The 12,818-nt window shown below is 39.1% G+C and overlaps 1 protein-coding gene across 1 annotated transcript in view; it reads right to left on the reverse strand.

Moving 5' to 3' along the window:
• The window catches only part of LOC141556666 (tRNA (adenine(58)-N(1))-methyltransferase catalytic subunit TRMT61A-like), a 47,327-nt gene extending 46,836 nt beyond the window's left edge, over positions 1–491 (reverse strand). Inside the window, exon 1 of the mRNA XM_074291184.1 lies at positions 471–491. The gene's annotated coding sequence lies outside the window, so the exon portion shown is untranslated. The remainder of the gene's footprint in view (positions 1–470) is intronic.
• Positions 492–12,818: the final 12,327 nt, after the last annotated feature.

A 12,818-nucleotide genomic window follows, 5' to 3' on the forward strand; every position in this document is an offset into this window, starting at 1 on the left:
GCACCGCGGGCTATTAGTGGGAATGCCGGCCTGCGTGGTCCGGGCGGGGAGAACTCACAGCACGGGGAGTGGGGCGCCACCGGGGTGCAATGCTCCCGTTTTACAGGGGAAACTGAGGCACCGCACGGTCAGTCCCGCCCGAGGCCGTGTAGGAAGTAAGAAGCAAACTTTCGGGCCCGGAGCGCTCCCCACTTGCAGCCCTCAATAACCTCCTCCTCTCACTGTCAGTGCCCTCAAAACTGTACAGCCCGGAACGGACAAATCCGCGGCTGCAGACAAGCACTCCGCCCGGGACTCTCCCGAGTCCTTACTTCCCCTTGCCTCCACCCCGCTGCGAGGTCGGGCCACAAGCGGCCAGCCACCCCGTCTAGACTCTGCCCCCACTGTGGCCCGAGCGATGACACTGCCCCTCCCGAGGGCGCCCGCTGCTCTTTCTCACTTCCCCCACTTCTGGCGGTCCCGCGGAGTACCTGCAGCTCCCGCTCCCAGAGCTTCCATCCCCCTCTGTGCGGTTTGTTACTGTAGCAAGCCTTGTGTGTGTTCTCTCTGCAAGGTATCTCACATGCATCCGTCACCGCAGCGGCCTCCCACCTGCGCCCCTGAACGCCCGCCTCGGAGCAGGCCTTCCAGCTCCGCTGCAGAAACGGTCATTGAGGGTAATGAGCGAGACTGCAGGGCGAACATGGTGATCGCTTTCATTTTTACCATTAGCATTCTGCATAAGGCCTCAGTCAGAATATATGGCTCTTGACTAAGTAACGAGGGGGTCAGGGAACAACTCTCCCAGCTTTCACCTCGCCACTCAATTATCGCCTTTCTTGTACCAACCCTGAGAAAGCCCCTTAAAAGAGCCCTCCGCCATCGTTTCCTCCCTCAAATCCGTGTTCCCGACAAGCTGCTATACCACTTCTCTGCTCCCTCACCTTCAATAGCTGCCTTCTGCCTCTAGAATAAAGTATAACCTCATTAACTTAAATTTAAGTTAATTAATTTAAAGACCTTCGAAAACCAGATGCAAATTTCCTTTCCAATCTTATTTCACATTACTCGTCTGTATAAGGCTGTCCTGGAAAAAAATACCATCCCAATAAACTCCTTCCATCAACACCCCAGCCCTGACCTTCCATCCTAGCAGTGAATTTTGGGGGAATAGGGAGCTGGGAGTAGAAAACTCGTCTCCGTGGCTTCATTCACCTCCTTCCTCAATTCTGTCCCTTAGAACACTCCCATTTCCTTTCAAGCCCAGCCAGAAGAAGCTTCTCAGACCCCCACCCCAGCTGCTGGATCTGTAAGTTCTTAGAGGATGGGTCCTGTCCCCTCAATATCTAGGGTTTGGCACATTGCAGGAGTTCAATGTACATCAGTGCCTTCGTATAGGAAATTCAATATGTTGAAACTCTCTGGACCCAAGCCAAACTTGGAGACAGAGAGCTTAGGGATCCTGCCTTGGGTCACATAGCATGAGTCACAGAGAATGCTGGAGTCTCCCAGTAGGCCTGGCCCTCTAACTTCTGCCGCATTCATTGATTTGGGAAAGGGGTAGAAGTGATGAGGGTTGGAGTCCCTTTAAGATTCCTAATTGCCCAACCCATGACTGACCTTGATTCACAAATTCTGGTCAAAGGCACCCTATGAATATCCGAGCCCAGCCCCCACTCTCAGCTCAGCTTCTCCCAGCCCTCACCTGATCTGGGCTAACTGAAAAGCCCGCCAGAACTGGGTACCGCCCATCATCTTTTGGGGGTCTCCAGGCTCAGTTTCTCTTGTCAGATTCTCATCAGATTGATCCCTACATAGTGGACACTGGGAGGAAAAGTGTGAAGCATTGGGGAGGGGGGAGGGTAAGGGGGAACAGAAAGAGAAGTAGAAAGACCAGCCCTGACTTACTAACCAGTTCTGCTTTTCTGGGGCTAAAGGAAGGTGTTTGTCAGCATGTGTGAGCCAAATTATCTGTGACTAGGATCTCCCATTATCTTGAGTTATTCCAGAACTGCCTTATGTGAATAAGCTTTATCTCCTCATAAAAATTGAGCTAAATCATGAAAAAACCCCAAAGGATCTCAGGAGAGAGATGACTTGCCCTTTGGCCTCCATTCCCTTTTCCCCAAATCATCTCAAGGATTTAGAATCATTCGGTTAAATCTAATAAACATTTATAAAATGTCTAGTATATGTAGAGAGCATATTTGGAATGGGGGGTATAAAGAGAAAAAAACAGTATACTTTGTCGTTCTTATCAAACTTATTTACAAAGTAGATAGATGGCATATACAAATAATTATATTTAGACAATGAGTACAAGTGGCCCTGAACAAAGTAAGCTCAAGAGAGAGAACAATTATAATTTTAAGGACTGAGAGGCAGAGAAGAGTGTCAGCAAAGATTTTCTGGAGGAAAAAGCACTATAGCTTCTTGTTCATCATTCCAGAATGTACAGACTTCCTCTGGTGAATTAGATTTGAGTGAGACTTAACTGTGCTGAATTATCCGCTCAGCTTTCTCTCCAGAGTTGTAGGGAATCCAGGGTTGAGAGAAGAAGATGAGGCCAGTGACCTAGGAAAATTAGAATTAAATTAAATTTCCAAATTAAAGTCTTTCCTAGATGTCAGTTTCTCTGAGGCAACGCCCATTAAAAATAAAAAGATCCACCAATTTACCATCACAAAGACGAGAAGACCCTCCTAATGTATTGCCGGAACAGAAAACAATTGCTTGTTTTACATTCATTCTAAAAGATCAAAATCTAAACAATGAGCCACCACAGACGATTGGGCTGGGCCTATTATCAGCCATTCAGTGAAAACCAGAATGATTTGGGTTTTAAGGCACAGTTTGGTAACTTCATTTAATCACAATAATCTTTTTTAGAGCTATTCCAAAGAAATCAAAAATGGAAATTCCATGGAACAAAAGTCCAAAGACAAAAGAAAGCTTCAAAGAATCACCGAAAAATTGGATAGCTTTGAAAAGATGAGTAGTATTTAATTACATGGTTCAGGAAACCTAACTATGTGAAATAGAAATTCATGGATTTTTTTTTTTTTTTTACCGAATCTTCTTTTCATGTTGTGCTGTGTACATGGAAATGTGTTTTTTTGTTTTTTTCTATACCTAAATTTAAAAATCTAAGTTTTTTTTTTAAATCCTAAAAAAGAGAGAAGCTTAGCTTCTTTTAAAAGCACGAAGCCATTTTTGAAATACCATAAAACAGGTTCCCTTTCTCTTATTCAATTCTAGACAGAACTCACTATCAATCTTCAGTGTCTGTCCAAGATCAATATGTTGATAAATCATCCATATGTCTGATGGATTTTTTTCCACTTTTTTTTTTCTGTTAAGTTATTAGGTAGAATTCATTTGAATGAACCTGAAATGTATATTGGGGGAGTTACCATAATCAGCACATTACCATCTAGAAAGAGGAGGATGGGGACAAATCAATATTTACCATGAAGGCCTGAGTCATTATCAATATTTAATATTGTTACAAGATCAAAGAACTAGGGCACTGTTCATCACATCTATCCCCTTCATTTTAGCCTGAATGACTTGCCCAAGATCACAGAGGTAACACTCTTTAGAGACAGAGCTGAAAGCTATGGATATTTTGAAGACTTGGAAAATAAATTCAAGTAAGATTTGCATCTTGGGAATACCAGCATTGATTGTTCCCTGACAAGAAGTCAAAATTGGGGGATTATTCCATTATCAAAACACAACAGTCTATCTCACAGTTCCCAATATTTTCTTTGGCTATCCCACATGGATGGAATGTTCTTGCTCCTCCACTCAGACTACTTACTATCTTGACTTACTCTAAGTCTCACTTAAAAAATTAACTTCTACTTCTGTCCCCAACCTCTCTTAATTTCATGGCTTCCCTCTGCTAATTAAATACTTTGTATGCTGAATATAGCTTGTTTAGACATATTTGTTTGCACATTCTCTGCCCTGTTACAAACACTTTGAGAGCAGGCATTGACTTTTGCCTCTTTTTGTATCACCACACATAACAGAGTATCTGGCACATAAGTAATAAATAAAAGTATTTATTACTTATGGCACAGAAGTACTTACTTATATGCCAGATACTCTGTATCTTTATCAGTAAATAAAAATACACTGATTAACATTTTCTTAAATACTGGAAGATCACTTAGGAAAACTGAGCCTGAGAAAAGTAATCTATAAAATGAGATTAACAGAGACAACTTTCTTACATGGTTATCTGGAAGACCAAATATGACATACATTAAGCCATTTGCAAAACATAAAAAACTGCATAGTTGTCATAATTACTATTAACAGTTGAGTTAACATCTAAGGGGAACAAGGTCATAGTCAAGAAGAAAAGGTTTAATGTATGTTTATTGTGCGGGTGGGGGGTGAGGGTGTAAAAGAATGCCAACAATCAGAAAAAGTAAAAAGGAATATGAGGCCCCAGAAAGTCTTTCCTACTTTGGTGAGAGCCAGGTTAGGGTTTCACAGTAATTTAAGAGTGGTTAGAACTTCCAGAAGTCTTCTCCTCTGGACAAAATGAATATTAGCTTAAGTGATTTAAAGCTAACAATGTTTTTTTCCTTTTGAAGATCAAGTTGTATCCTTTGTCCTACCATGTCATTGTCTTATAATTTTTCCTCCTGATTACAATTAACCACACTCCAAACAATTGCAGTATAACCTGTAATGAGTGATGGATGGCAATGAAAACTGTCTCAATCTGAATATTGAAAGAAATGAGGGTTTGAATTCATTCTAAGGTATTAACAAAAGCAGTGATGGGAAAGGCAAGATGAAATCATGGAGGATAAGATTATAGACTGAATTTAATATTTAATATTGCAAAACAATATTATTAACAATCTAATCCAATCCCTCTTTTTATGAAGGGGGAAACAAGTTGAGAAAAGATTAGTGATTAGCCAAAATGTGCATACCCTTTGACCCAGCCATACTACTACTGGGCTTATACCCCAAGGAACTACTAAAGAAGGGAAAGGGACCTGTATGTGCCAAAATGTTTGTGGCAGCCCTTTTCATAGTGGCTAGAAGCTGGAAGATGAATGGATGTCCATCAATTGGAGAATGGTTGGGTAAATTATGGTATATGAATGTTATGGAATATTATTGTTCTATAAGAAATGACCAACAGGAGAAATACAGAGAGGCTTGGAGAGACTTACATCAACTGATGCTGAGTGAAAGGAGCAGAACCAGAAGATCATTATACACTTCAACAATGATACTGATGAGGTAATAGAGAACCTCAAAATGATGAGGTAACTTGAACCAAATCATGAGATAAATACCTAATAATGAGGTATATACCTCAATAGGATTAAGTGAGGTCTAGTGGCAGGATTTGGGGTACAGGGAGTCACATGGAGCTCCCCTGCAACCCCCTTAGGATTTGGCACAAGGATACAAAGTTAAATCAGGTCTAGTGGCGGCGAGAGTCCCCTGTAAATGAATTTACAGGCCCGAAAACCTAGATGGGTAAAAGATGTTTATTGCAGGGTTTGGAAGCAAAGTTAAGGTCTGGTTAGCAAAAGGCATTAGATAGAGGAAGATATACGCCGAAAGCGGCGGGGACAGAGAATCTCTGATGCAAGCATCTTGGCTGGCATCTTTCAAATCTCTGAACCAAAGATGGTTCTGGCTTTGCTCTTTTTATCTGCTTGAAGAAGTAATGGGCAGAGCTCAGGTTAATTCCTAGAAGGCCAGATCTTTGGCACGCTTTATCCAAGCCAGCTAGATCCAGTGGGGGGCTGTGTACAAGCCCAGACTAGTTTGACCAGATCTTGTATCAAAGGTCCAAGTCCCAAAGGAAGTTGGAGATCAAACAAGGAATACCAAAGGGGCTACCGCCCTCAACAATACTGTAAGAGGATGTATGCTGATGGAAGTGGATTTCTTCAACATAGAGAAGAGCTAATCCAATTCCAATTGATTAATGATGGACAGAACCAGCTACATCCAGAAAAGGAACACTGGGAAATGAATGTAAACTGTTATTTTTACCTTCTGAATCCAATTCTTCCTGTGCAACAAGAAATTTGGTTCTACACACATATATTGTATCTAGAATATATTGTAATATATTTAACATGTATAAGACTGCCTGCCATCTGGGGGAGGGGGTTGGGGGAGGAAGGGAAAAAATCTGAATAGAAGTAAGTGCAAGGGATAATGTTGTAAAAAATTACCCATGCATATGTACTGTCAAAAAAAAAAGTTATAATTATAAAATAAAATAAAAATTAAAAAAAAAAAAAAAGATTAGTGATTAGCCCAAGGTCACACAAGTTGTAAGTAGCAGGGCAGGGCTAGGATTTGATGGGATTTTATGTAGTTCTTTTTACAGAGAGATCAGCTGATCTGATTTAGACTGATTTGCCTAAATAAATAAATAATAATTAAATTAACATTTTTAGCATATTTCTCTAGTTTATTCTCCCTGAGAAAGGCTCACTACATCTGCCCTTGGGGGTCCTGAACTAAAGTGAAAGGTTTAAGGAGAGTCTTCTTTCTTTATAACCTTCTTCTCAAATGATCTAGGACTAAAGCACTCTGCCCCATTGTTAGAAGCTGGTGATTAGCCAGTTCCGTTTAACCTAAAATCAATTAGCATTTAAAAAGGATTGTTTATTTCAGAAGCTACTGCTAGAACAAATAGGTATTTTTCTGTTACATCCATCTTCGATTCTATAAGGAATAAGAGTCTATTTAAGTCGTGCCAGGCATGAATGGCATTGGGTCTTACTGAATTCAAGTGCAAGTGAATTAAATCTCCCCTTATAGCTCTGTTTAGAGGGAAAACTAACGTATTCCTTTATGGGATTTTTGATCAGATTCCCAAAGAACTTGACAGGTTAAGGGAGTGGTACTATTCCCAATCAGATGATATCCTTAAGGTTAAATGGAAGGCCTTGCACTCCTCCCAAATTAAAAACAAAAAAACAAAAAAAGTTTAGCAATGTAAGATAAAGGAGGCTTGGTAGGATTTTCATCTTTTTGTTATTTGCTTGGTTTTTTTTCTTGTGTTTTCTTTTTTTCCCTTTTGATCTGATATTTCTTGCACAGATGAATATGGAAATCTGTTTAGAAGAACTGCAAATGTTTAACCTTTATTAGATTGCTTGATAGCTAATATATCTAATATATCTAAAATACCCCCCCCCAAAAAAAAGGGAGGGAGGGTAAGGGAAAAAGGGAGGGAGAAAAATTTCAAACAGAAGGTTTTGTATGGGTGAAAATTGAAAACTATCTTTGCATGTAATTGGAAAAATAAAAAGCTATTATAAGATAAGGGAGCATTGGTTGGAAGGAAGTGAAAAGAATAGACAGACAGATTTGACATTTATTAAGCACCTATAACGTGCTAAGCACCATGTTAAGCTATTTTTATAAATATTATGTCCTTTGTTTCTTATAACAATCCTGGGAGGTACTTGCTATTATTATCCCCATTTTATAATTGAGGAAACTGTGGCAGAATCAAAGTGATTTGCCCAAGTTCACACAGCTAGTAGGTATCTGAGTTGTTTAGTGGAACAAAAGCTCCATGAGTCAGCAATGTGTTGCTTTTTGGTAGACAAAATGCCATCTTAGTGATGTGATTGAGATTCAGGACTAAATGATGAGTTTGAGAACAATTGGCACCAAATAAGATAGATATGAGCACATCAAATGTTGGGGTCCAGTCATGTAAAGAATTCACAATGGCCATTCTTTTTGGCAAAATAAATTTATTTAGGAGAATAGATTATAGACAAAATTAGGAGATACAACAGACACTGGCAATGGTAAATATGAAATAGAGTTGGGAGAGCATATGAAGGACACGTTCCTCAGTGGAACTCACACTTATCCAGTACAAAAGAAACACCCCATAAGGTTGGGGCATGTCCTTAGGTGGCAGGCAAATCCTAAAAGGAGAATGAGTACCCTATAACAGTTAATTGGCTATAATAAGGAAAAAGAGTCCATGAAATATAGTGAGGAGCATAAGAGGAAAATCACCATGAAGCATGGGAGAGGAGTGAAAAGGAAGACACCAGCAGGCAGAATGCCCTGGTGTTACACCAAAGGGATTCAACAAATTTGGCACAGGCCAAGGACAGATTTATAGGGAAAAAATAACTTAGTGGGTTGACTTAACTTGGAACTATGCCCAACAAGTTATCAAACTGTCCATACCCTTTGATCCAGCAGTGCTACTACTGGGCTTATATCCCAAGGAAATCCTAAAGAAGGGAAAGGGACCTGTATGTGCCAAAATGTTTGTGGCAGCCCTTTCTCTAGTGGCTAGAAACTGGAAAATGAATGGATGCCCATCAATTGGAGAATGGTTGGGTAAATTATGGTATATGAATGTTATGGAATATTATTGCTCTGTAATAAATGACCAGCAGGATGAAGAGAGAAGTTTGGAGAGACTTACATCAACTGATGCTGAGTGAAATGAGCAGAATCAGAAGATCACTATACACTTCAACAACAATACTGTATGAAGATATATGCTGATTGAAGTGGATATCTTCAACATAAAGAAGATCTAATTCACTTCCAGTTGATTAATGATGGACAGAAACAGCTACACCCAGAGAAGGAACACTGGGAATTGGGTGTAAACTTGTTTGCACTATTGTCTTTCTACCTAGGTTACTTGTACCTTTGGAATCCAATTCTTACTGTGCAACAAGAAATTTGGTTTTACACACATATATTGTATCTAGTTTATACTATAACACATTAAATATGTATGGGATTGTCTCTCATCTAGGAGAGGGCGTAGAGGAAGGGAGGGGAAAATTTGGAAAAATGAATACAAGGGATAATGTAAAAAAAAATTACCCATTCATATATACTGTCAAAAATTATAATTATAAAATTAATTAAAAAAATAATAATTCTGGGTATTACAATTTAGGAAGGACATTGATTGAAAGATGGAGAATGTTCCAAGCAGGAAAAGTAAAAGATGATCTTAGGTCTATAATATGAAGAGTGATCAAAGGAATTCATGATAATTAGCCTGGGAAACAGAAGACTTGGGTTGGGGGTAAGCTGTGGTAACAAGGAAGGTTTAGGCTTGTTCTCTGTCCCAGAGGGCAGAACACTGAACTCAGCATTGGGTACAAAGTTACAAAGAAGCCAAATTAGTCTCCACTTTAGGGAAAACTCTTAGAGCTGTTCAGTAGTGGAATGGTCTTCCAATGGAGGTAGTGGATTCACCTCCTGAAGATATCTGATGTCCACTTGTTAGATGTGTTATAGTAGTTGTGCCTTTTGTGTATGGATTGGATTAAATGATCACCGGAGATTCTAGTTCTCAAAGATGGCCATCAATGTCAATGTTTTACTGCTTGACTGTGAGGAACTTGGAAGCCTTATAGCATTAGGGAGAATTGTTATATTTGTCCTTTCACTGAAATGGAATCAGGGGAGGAAAAAACAGGGAAAAGAAGGTAGGTTGATCATGTAAAATGATTAATAACATGTGCTGCAAGTGGAAAGAAGATAGATTTTGGAAGTCAGGGTTCCTGGTTCAAACACAAAGTCTTCATTTCTCTAATTGCACAAGCCTCAGTTCATCATCTTTTAAATGAGAGAGTTGAATTAAGAAATCCCTAAAATCTCTTCCAATTTAGAGTCTATAATCCTGTTAATGATAGTCTTGCCTTAGCTGCTTTCTACCTCTACACTCTTTTCCCATAGTTAAATTCTTCCCAGAATCTCCATTTTGAGGAAGAGTCTGGACTAACCCTCCATTATTCTCAAGATATGTTATCACCATCTTTCCCACCTCTTTCAGATTCCTTTTATATCTTATTTTTCTCTATTAGAATATATGCTCCTTGAGGGCAGGTACTATCTTTTTTTCACTTGTGTATCTGCAGCACTTAGGGCAGTACCTGACTCACAGTAAGAGCTAAATAAGTATTTGTAGTGCTCCCCTGACAAAGTCAAAGAGATTTGGAAGAAATTCCTCAGTATATTGGATACTGACCTGTGGAGGAATAATGGGAGAACATGGACCACAGTTATACTATTGGAGACATATAGAGAAGATAGTAATAGATTTTGCCTCAGGAAGAGTAAAGTGTGATGAGGAATGTAAGTTCCTTGAGGGCAAAGACTATTTCATTTTTGCACCTTATGTACAGTGTGCATCTAACAAATACTTTTTGACAGATTGACATATCCCTCTTATAGAACTTAGGTGTTCACATAGAAGGTATGCTCCTTACCGCTGGAGAAACTGGTTTGACTTTGCTACTGGTCTCTGATACGCAACAAAAAGGCTCTGACTCAGGGCCACTACTCATAACTTATAAAGGATATAATTCTTTGAGGTTCTTGGACCAAAAGAGGAGGCTGCTGGGATGGGGTTCAATTCTAGTTCTCAGGCTCTGGCCCCACCTCACAGGTGATGTGTCATAGAACACATCTTCTGAAGATCCCAAAAAGCTATAAAACAATCCCTGCTTGCCTATATAGGCCAAGTTTTAAATACCAACTTTTATGTGGAATACAAGGGGGTTTGGAACCAGGAAATAGTGGAGACCTGGTGGTCTCAGTATGTGCTTGCCTTTCTGTGGCTCAATTGCCCTTCTCCATATGGGGGTGTTTTCTCTATGGTCATCTCTATATATGGCATTTTCTAAAAGAAATAGTATATAGGTAAGGACTGCAGTCCCAAAATTAGACTACAAATCCTTCATCAGACACTTATTAGCTATGTGATCACAGACATTTGATTTACTCTCTTGAGGCCTTAGTTGCCTTAACTATAAAATGGGCACCTTAATCTCTATGGTCAGATAGAAAATGCTTTGCATATATTAAAGCTTTATTTAAATGAAAGAGGATATATGGCAGACTCATTATGTGACAGTTTATATCAGCTTTGGGGAAACTTTTCTGCCAACAGTTCTGCCAGTTACACCATTGGAGGGCCATACAAAAATATCAGCTTCTAGAACTCAAGCAGTAGAAAGTTGTACCTTCCTTTCACCTCATCATTAATAGGGTTGCCTTGCAGGTCTTATACACCTGAGGGCAGGACATTCCATAAACCAGGGGTGGAGAATGTCATGCCCTTGGGCATAGAAGGCCTATAAGGCAATACCATCAATGATGAGATGAAAGGAAGATAACAATAACTTTCTGCTGCATGAGTTCTAGAAGTTGATAATATAACAGTTGACAGTCTCTAGAGGAAATCTTTATGGGGGAAGTCTATACAACTTGAATGGTTCATGCCACTAACTTTTTGGGTGACCTTTCTGGGCCTTTTGTTATTGTTTTCCACTCTTTATGACCTCATTTGGGATTTTCTTGGCAAGTACACAGGAATGATTTCCTTCTCTAGCTTATTTTACGGATGAGGAAACTGAGTCAAACAGGATAAAGTGACTTATCCAGGGTCACATGGCTAGAAAGTGTCTATAAGCTGAATTTGAATTCTAGGCCTGGCACAATATCCACTGCATCACCTAGGTGTCCAGTAGTTTATTCCAAATGAAGAAAGGGGATGATAAACCTCGTCCTTCCCCAGCTGAGGCTTACCTTTCCCACAAGAACTGACTATCCTTAAAAAGGAATAAAAATAAAGACTTCATTCACTGCTATAAGGTTTGCAAGTACTTTCCTTATAACCCTCTGGGATAAGGAAATCCTCTTTTTACAGATTAGGAACCTGAGCTTCTGAGATGGTGACTAATCAGTGGTCATGGTTAGATTCAAATGCAGGTCCTCTTGACTCTAATTCCCAAACTCCACCATGGTACACCAGGAAGGCCTTTTGCAAAGTCTAATGCAATAAAACCTTTAGATTTCAAGGTATCTTGAACCTCTTTAATACACTTATTATGTATTATTTTATATTCTAATTAGTAATCTATTTTATCTCCCTATTAGATTGTGAGTTATATGAGAGAAGGAGCTATGTCTTATCTATTATGTCTTCTCATACTTAAGGTTACACATTGTAGACTATTATTTATAGTATAATATATAATCATAATGAGAATAAATACTGAGGATTTATGTGCCATTAAAGTTTGCAAAGTGCTTTAAAAATTTATCTCAACATTGTACACAGCAACAAGAAGAATATATGGTGATCAATTCTGATGGACTTGGCTCTTCAACAATGAGGTAATTCAGGCTAGTTTCAATGGTCTTTTGATGGAGACAGCCATCTGCTCCCAGAGAGAGGACTGTGGGAACTGAGTGTAGATCACAACATAGCATTTTCACTTTTTCTGTTATTGTTTGCTTGCATTCTTTTTTCCTCATTTTTCCCCCCTTTTTGATCTGATTTTTCTTTCTTTTTCTAGGGTTTTCCATAGACAACTTCACAATTCAAAAGAAATGAAGTGAAACAGATTGACTTATAAATAAGTGGCCTCAAAAACTAGAATCCAAAACACACATGCTCTGAAGTAATTAAAAACATGAGCTTCCTCACTCTGCCCACTTTTTTTTTTTTTTAATTAAAGCTTTTATTTACAAAATACATGAATGGGTAATTTTTCCAATATTGACCCTTGCAAACCCTTTTGTTCCAAATTTTCCCCTCCTTCCTCCCACCCCCTCTCCTAGCTGGCAGGTAGTCCAATACATGTTAAATATGTTTAAATACATGTTAGATCCAATATATGTATACATATTTATACAGTTATCTTGTTGCATAAGAAAAAATCATGATTTGATTTGTCTTGTGCAGCATAATTGTGAAAGTATTACAGAAGAATTGTACATGTTTAACATATATTGATTGGATTACTTGCTATCTAGGGAAAGAAGTG

This window comes from Sminthopsis crassicaudata, chromosome 2 (genome assembly GCF_048593235.1).
Source record: "Sminthopsis crassicaudata isolate SCR6 chromosome 2, ASM4859323v1, whole genome shotgun sequence".
In the NCBI taxonomy this organism is placed as follows: domain Eukaryota; kingdom Metazoa; phylum Chordata; class Mammalia; order Dasyuromorphia; family Dasyuridae; genus Sminthopsis; species Sminthopsis crassicaudata.